Source organism: Rhinopithecus bieti, unplaced genomic scaffold, assembly GCF_001698545.2.
Source record: "Rhinopithecus bieti isolate Rb0 unplaced genomic scaffold, ASM169854v2 scaffold_13689, whole genome shotgun sequence".
NCBI lineage: Eukaryota > Metazoa > Chordata > Mammalia > Primates > Cercopithecidae > Rhinopithecus > Rhinopithecus bieti.
In genome coordinates, this window is record NW_016808044.1 from 1430847 (window position 1) to 1437836 (window position 6990).

The 6990-nt window shown below is 50.3% G+C and overlaps 1 protein-coding gene across 1 annotated transcript in view; it reads right to left on the reverse strand.

Moving 5' to 3' along the window:
- The window catches only part of ZMAT4 (zinc finger matrin-type 4), a 380154-nt gene extending 373450 nt beyond the window's left edge, over positions 1-6704 (reverse strand). The window contains exon 1 of the mRNA XM_017885308.1: positions 6564-6704. The gene's annotated coding sequence lies outside the window, so the exon portion shown is untranslated. The remainder of the gene's footprint in view (positions 1-6563) is intronic.
- Between the last annotated feature and the right edge of the window lie 286 nt (positions 6705-6990).

The following is a 6990-nucleotide window of genomic DNA, read 5'->3' on the forward strand; positions in this document are numbered from 1 at the left end:
GGGGAAGGGGGAAGGGGAAGGAGAAATTGAAGACAGTGTGGTGATCTCAGAGAACATCATTGCGAGTGGTAAGGACACATGGTGGGCACTGGGTTGGCCACCCTGCCTGGTGTATCCCTTGGGTTCTTTCCATGGGCCATGTGGGCTGCTCTGCCCTCAGCAGATGGGCACTGTGGTCCCTGGGTTTCCTCCCTTTCTGGGCTGATCCCCCACTCCTCCCGCATGTGCACCTTCCCAGGCTTGAGCCTGTCTCACACCCTGGGCTGCCTGCCTGGCCCACCCAGCCCCTGGCGTTCCCTGGGCCCTCTGCCCCGAGACTTCTCCAAGCCTTGTCTCAGCCAGTCTCTGGAAGGGCACCCTGCCCTGCTGCCTGAGGGGCTGATGGTCTTGTTGGGTCAGTTCCTGAAGGAGAAGAACCCCCTCTTCCTTCTGGTAGATCCCCTAGTCCCTACCCCCATGCGGGGCACAAAGGCCCAGGATGCCTTTGTTAGCACAGGGATGCCCTGGCCGGCCAGGGACATGGAGCGTCGTCCACAGGACACTGACTGCCGACCCCGCACTGTCCTCTTGCTGCCTAGCTCAGCACTAACTGGGGTGCTTTCTTCTTTCTTCTCAGGGCTATGCACAGCATAGTTTTATTTTGTGGCGCTCAGTTCACCAATTTATCTCGCTTCCTATTTGGCTCAAACCAACACAAAGAAAAGCCCTCCACAGCTGGCCACAGCCTCATTCTCAAAACTGTGAGACTCCCTGACTTCACTGACAGCCCGCCTTTGGGTCTGGAGCTAGGCCACCATGTATGTGGCAGTGTACACTCTCCACTGGGCCACCCCTCCACCCTCCCCGAACGCCCTCACATGGTATGTTTCGTCCTGTTCCGTAAGGTAACAGGTCGTGTGTCTTACCCACAGTGTTCCCATGCTATGGGCCCATCTTGTTTCATTTATCCAATGAGAAGTTTGCAGAGATAATCTAAAGTCTCTCTTCCCTTCATAAGATTCAGATTAAGTATCTCATTGCTCCTGTGTCTCTCTACTCATCCTCTTCTGGTCTACCTATCCCCTCCTCTCAGCTCTGGTTTCTAGAACACATTCCCGCCACCCTGGCCTCACAGCCACACTCAGGAGCCCCCACAGGGATGGGTCAGCAGCCCCTCCCAACCACTTAACCAGAACTAAAGAGTCATCGGCATAAATAGGGAAGGTGGAGTGGAGTGCAAGGTGTTAGTAATAGGCACTCAATAAATATTGCTTAACCACAGGTGTCCCTGTCTTTGCCATTTGGTTACAGAGAAATTAAGAGCCTAGAGAAAGCAAATGGTCTATTCAATTTGGAAACGAGAAGAAAATGAGCTACAAAGCAAATAACACTGACTTGGGAGACGGAGGACCTGGATTCTGGTCCTCCCTCTGCTATCGGCCACTGTGTGACAACGCCAAGGCCTGCTACCTCTCTGGGCATCATCTTCCACATCTGGAAGTGAAAGATTAGACTTGATGAAAGATCCCCACACAGTCAACAGAATCTGCCAGTCCAGGTGGCAGCTGGTGCAGGGCAGGGGAGGGGTCTCCAGGCTCAGGGGAGCAGCCCAGGCAGGCTACACTCCTTCTTCCTTCATCCCAGGGACTCTGGTTTTCAGCCACTTCAATAGCCCCGGAGAGAAGGTGAGGTTCTGGAGAAATAGGTAAGCGTTCTCATCAGCAGAGGGCACAGATGCCTGGATTCAATGGCCCTTATCTTTCCCTCCTCACAGATCCGTGGCTCCTCCTCCAGCTAAAAGCCCCTGGCTTATCCATTTCCTAAAGACCATCACAGAGGCTCAACAACCTTCCCTTTTTAACACTCTTGCTGATGGAAAATTCTTCCTCATACCTAATCTAAGTCCATCTGCTGCAATTTCTGTCTATTTTCTCTAGTTCAATCCTTGCTGGAGATGGAGAACAGCTGGTCGCCATCCTCCATGTAACATCCCCTCCTAAACCAAAATCAGTTATTACATCAGCCCTCATCCTGTGTTTCTTCTGGTACAACAACCCCTGTTCCCTCCGAGCTGCCCTCATGGATTCCAGCTCTGAAAGCACTGCTGATCACCATGGCCCACACGGGAGGATGCTCTGCAAGCTCTAAGAGCTTCCAGAGCTGTAGCATCTGCAGTGGGACGTAGGGCTCTGTGGCAAAATCGAGAGAGAAGGTTGGAGCGGAAAGGAGCCTGTGAGAACGTGGTCCTGGCCTCAGGCTGTATGTCTAAGGGGATTGAAAGTCAGAAAGGGCACATAAGCACGTGCCCAAGTTCGAATCTGAGGGATCTAGCTCAAGTGCCAGAGTCCAGATAGTAACATCACAAAGTCCTGAGACACTGCAGCATGTTTTCAGCACGGGTCAGACCAGGACCAGCCAGAGCTAAAAAGTGAAGATCACCATTCCTCACTCTGCTCTCCATCCAAACTCTGTCTACCCAATCCCACTAGCAGGTGCCTGGAATTCGACTGCACACATCTTTTGTTTTCTTTCCAGCTTTTTAATTTTAGGTCCAGGGGTACATGTGCAGGTTTGTTATCATGGATAAATTACACGTCGCAGGGGTTTGGTGTACAAGTAGATTATTTCGTCACCCAGGTAACAAGCATAGTACCTGATAGGCAGGTTTTTGATTCTCACCCTCGTCCTGCCCTCCACCCTCAAGTAGGCCCCTTTTGTTCCCCTCTTCATGTCCAAGTGCTTAGCTCCCACTTATAAATGAGAACATGCACACGTCTTTGATTTCCTTTAAGAACTTAAATACTTCTGTAAGTGGCAACACTATTAACTGCTCACACCTTAGTATGAATGAGTAGATTCAATCCTTTCCAACTATTAATAGATTTAGGGGTGAGAACAAAGAACAAAGAAACTGAGAGCACAGCAGACAAATTTCCCTGTATGCTAATGTTTCCAAGGTCAGCTCTGTGCATGGGGCTGCAGCAGGCACAGGCCTCTGGACAGTGGCGCAGTGAGGGCTTGCGCCTGGTGGGACTTCCTGGGTGTCAGACAGGACTGTGATTAAAGCATCTAGCCTGTCCGCCTCACACAGGTCAGCTGCACCACTCCAGGTGCTCTGGCGAGGTCTGTATAGAACTGAACTTGGGGAAAGGATTACCTCATTGCTCCCCCAGGACAGGCTCCCATCACATCCCACAGTTCCTGTTGTCCCCTGGTTAACTCTTCCAGGAGTGAGTGCACAAGGCATCTACAATTAGATCTCCACCCTGAGGACCCCTGAAATGACAGGGAGGAAGAAACAAAAAGTAACCAGGAAAGAGAGGTACCCCTATATATCAGATGAAGATTACCTAGATACCCGCTTCAGTGCGAAATATCTCCCAAGGGGGGAAGGGAGGAAGGGAGGAAGAGGCACGAGCATGGGAAAGAGAGTGAGACAGATGAACAATTTACTCATAATTTGGGCTATGAAAATTTCCTAAATGAAAGATGAAAAGGGAAAATAACAGAGTGTGGTTAATACATTTCAAGGTCTAGGTTTCAAAACAGCCTTCACCCCACCTTTAACAGATGGAAATAGTGTGCTCCAACCTCTTCAACTTTCTGAGATGTTCTTGAGTGTTTCAAATCTCCAGAAATACCTTCCCCTAGGACAGTCAGGGAATTCACACATCCACAGAAAAAAACAAGACATTGCAAAAGCATTTACCAAAACAACTAACACAATAGACGTGCTTATTAGATTTCCCCAAAGCCACAAAATTAAATGTTAAAGTAGAAGGCAAAAGGCTCTTCTCTGATAAAATTTTAATATGTTTTCAGTCTTATTTCAGGGGCAATTGTCTTTAACAGAAAAATCAACACAAAATGACAAGATCAAAGTAGGTTGGCAAAAAGATTACTTACGGATATGTTTATGATGAAAAGGGATAACAGAAGGATGACAGGGATGGAGGGACAGAAGTGTAAAGAGAGGACTTTTATTTGCCAGGTAACTCACGCAGAGCTTGGAAAAGCAGAAAGACACAACCCCTTCCCACCATAGTTGGTTAAAAGAGAGAGAGATCCAGTTTGGCCAATTGGGAAGAGGAGAAAACGCTGGGTCTGTGGATGGTGCTTATCCAGGGTCCTGGCCAAAGCCATCATGTTTGATGAAATGACAAGTAACACATTTAATCTCTTGAGCATCCATCGGTCTTTGCATACACAAACAGGCACGCAGCTTCACAAGGAGTTAATTAGCCTAACACCAGCAATTCGATTCTCCAAACTGGATCGCAGCAGAGGCGCTGGGTCCTGGGTTTCACACCTCACCCCATCCAAGGTGAAGCTGTGATGAGGGTGTTTTGCACTTCGTCAATTATTTTTCAGCTCCTAGGATCCTTTTTTTTGGTCTAAAGTTGTTATTTTAATGATCTCTGTTCCGAATGGGGAACAAGAGCGAGGAATGAGGAGGAGGCAGAGGGAAGGAAAGCGAGCGCTCCAGTGTGTCCCACTTGTACTTTCCAAGGCCCCCTCCCCCCCACACTGCCTCTTCTCTCTGTGCGTGAGTCACCCTTCAGGAGCTCTTTCAAATGCCTTACTTTTAATGTTTCCTATCACGATAGAAATCCAACAAACCGGCATCAATTAAAGGGAACCCCCAATTTTGCTATCCTCAAACTCAAAAGCATTTTCTGGTTTCCTTACTGCCTTCATGAAAGCCAAGGTGCTCTCATGCAAGATCCCCACGTGCAGGGGGCTGCCCCTCCTGGGCTCCCTGGGGGTCACGTGCCCCGGAGAGGCCACAGAGGACGACGTCCATGGCTAACCATGCCCACCGGCTGGGAAAAGGTCAGCTTCCACTCCAGGCCCCCCAAACACAAAGGGATTATAATTGGCAGGGCTGCAAATTTGTTTTGTTTACTGTCAGATAAGATGTACAGAAGAGAACGCTGATGGTATTTTGACCCCCATCCCCCCCAAAAAATAGGCAGGCATTTTTTAACCATTGTAAATAGAGCTTCAATAATCACAGTTCCCACCCAAAATAGCTGCCTACAGGAGGTGGAGGAGAATCTGTTGTGGTGGTTAAAGAAAATAAGAATTAAAAAGTGAGAGGGATTTGTGGAGCTGGAGAATCAAGACTATCATCTGCATCTCCGCGGAAGGGTGCCCTGAGGAAGAGGTGTCACTGGAGAATCCCTCCCCGAACATGCATTTCTTGTCGGGACTGGGAATCGAACTCCGCAGCTGCAGGTTTAATGGGAATTGGAGAGAAGAAAATCATCTGAACTCTCCAACACCCCTGGGACTTGGAAGATCTCCCCCAGACTATCAGCTTCAGAGTATCCCGCAGGTAGGCAGCGTACCTGGTGAAGTGCGGTGGGCACACAAGCAGAAGCTGCCTTCGCAGAAGACGAAGGAAGTTCAAGACCAAGCATATTGCCTGCTTCCCCATGGGTCCCTGCTTCCTAGTGGCTCACCTCCCTAACATCTCCCTTTGGCAGAAGCCAAAGGCAGGGGAGGCAGAGGGAGAAAGGAGTTTCCCAAGGGTCTCAGAGCAAGAGAGTCCCTTGAGGTCTCATGATTTAGAACGCTCCAAGGTGCTTCTGGGCTGAACCAGCTGCCTGCCAGGGTGAGCTGTTTTACTTGAAGAGCAGTTAGCAGAAGCAGTGTGGATGGTGACTTCAGCATCACCTCTGCCACAAATGCACCTGTGCACCAAAACTACCTGCACACCTACAGGGAGCCAGCCCCTCCACCAGCCTCCACCTCCCAGAGCTGCGGGGATGCTCCAGGCCAGACGCCTCTTCTGGGGACAAGGGAGTAAGCTTCAAACAGTACCAAACCGAACTCTCTAACCCGTTTTTTTGTTTTTTCTTTCTTTTTTTTTTTTTCAGGACACCCCAAGCCTGGAAAGTCTTCCAGAGTTTTCAGGAGCTAATTGATTATGTGATTTCTTTTCCTCTGAGAATTGTTTTGATGGTGTGTCACCAAGTTGTCATGTAGGTGCCCACCAGGTCAAACAGAATAGCCCACCCGCACCCCCCACCCCCACCCTGGGGAATGTCTCCTTCCACCAAATAAAATGAACTGAGACAGGGCAGGAGGCAGGAAGGAGGCAGAAGTTTGAGGAAGGACTCCAGCTGAAGGTCACAATAGTTTGGGGAAGGCAGATCAAGGTAATACGAAGGGGAGAGACCCTATAGAGGAAAACACAAACAACCAATCACGTTTCTCGGAACCAGCCTACCCATGATGGGTGCACCAGGAAGCAGCACATCCTGGGATCCAACTTCTTTCACCCAGCACACCCGAATCTCCACCCCAGCCCTGCAGACACCCTAGCCGGAGACCAGACCTATTTAGACAGACCTGAGCGCAGCTAATTAGAAGTAGTAAACAAGCCCATTTCTTACCAGCGCAGAAGTTTCCCAAATTGTCCGCTTGTTTTCCTCCCAACAAAAGACAGTGATTTCCCACCTTTGTCACATTTCCTCCCAGAAACTTTTCTTTCTGCAATCCCTCCACCTAGGCTAAACTGCAAAGCCACTGGCAATGGAGACGCAGGCGCTGCACCCCCGGGACACAGGCAGAGGTACCTTTTCCGCGAAGCAGAGGGGCCGGTGCCCAGAGGCCAGCTGCCCTGCCGAGCAGTGGAGCGAAGCTGTGGGCTGGAGCACGCTGAGGATTACGCGTTCCTGTCTCTGCGACCAGACCTTTCGGCAGCTCGGACCAACTGTGCTAGCGATGCACTTAGCAATTATCTGCTGGCGCCGACGCCCCGCCCTCTGCTCTTGCGATTGGCTCTCCAGTCCCGGGCAGGACTGCATTGGTTTCAGCCGACCTCACTCATTGCTTTGGCTCCTACTATTATCTAAGCCATCAAAGGAAATAATACCATGTTTCATTGACAACCTGTAAGGCTCTCCTCCAGCCCAATGTGGGGGCAGGACCCGGGAGGCCAGTGGAGAGAGGGGAGACGAGTGGGAAAAGGTGGGGGAGCGGGGTGGGGAAGGAGGTGGAGGG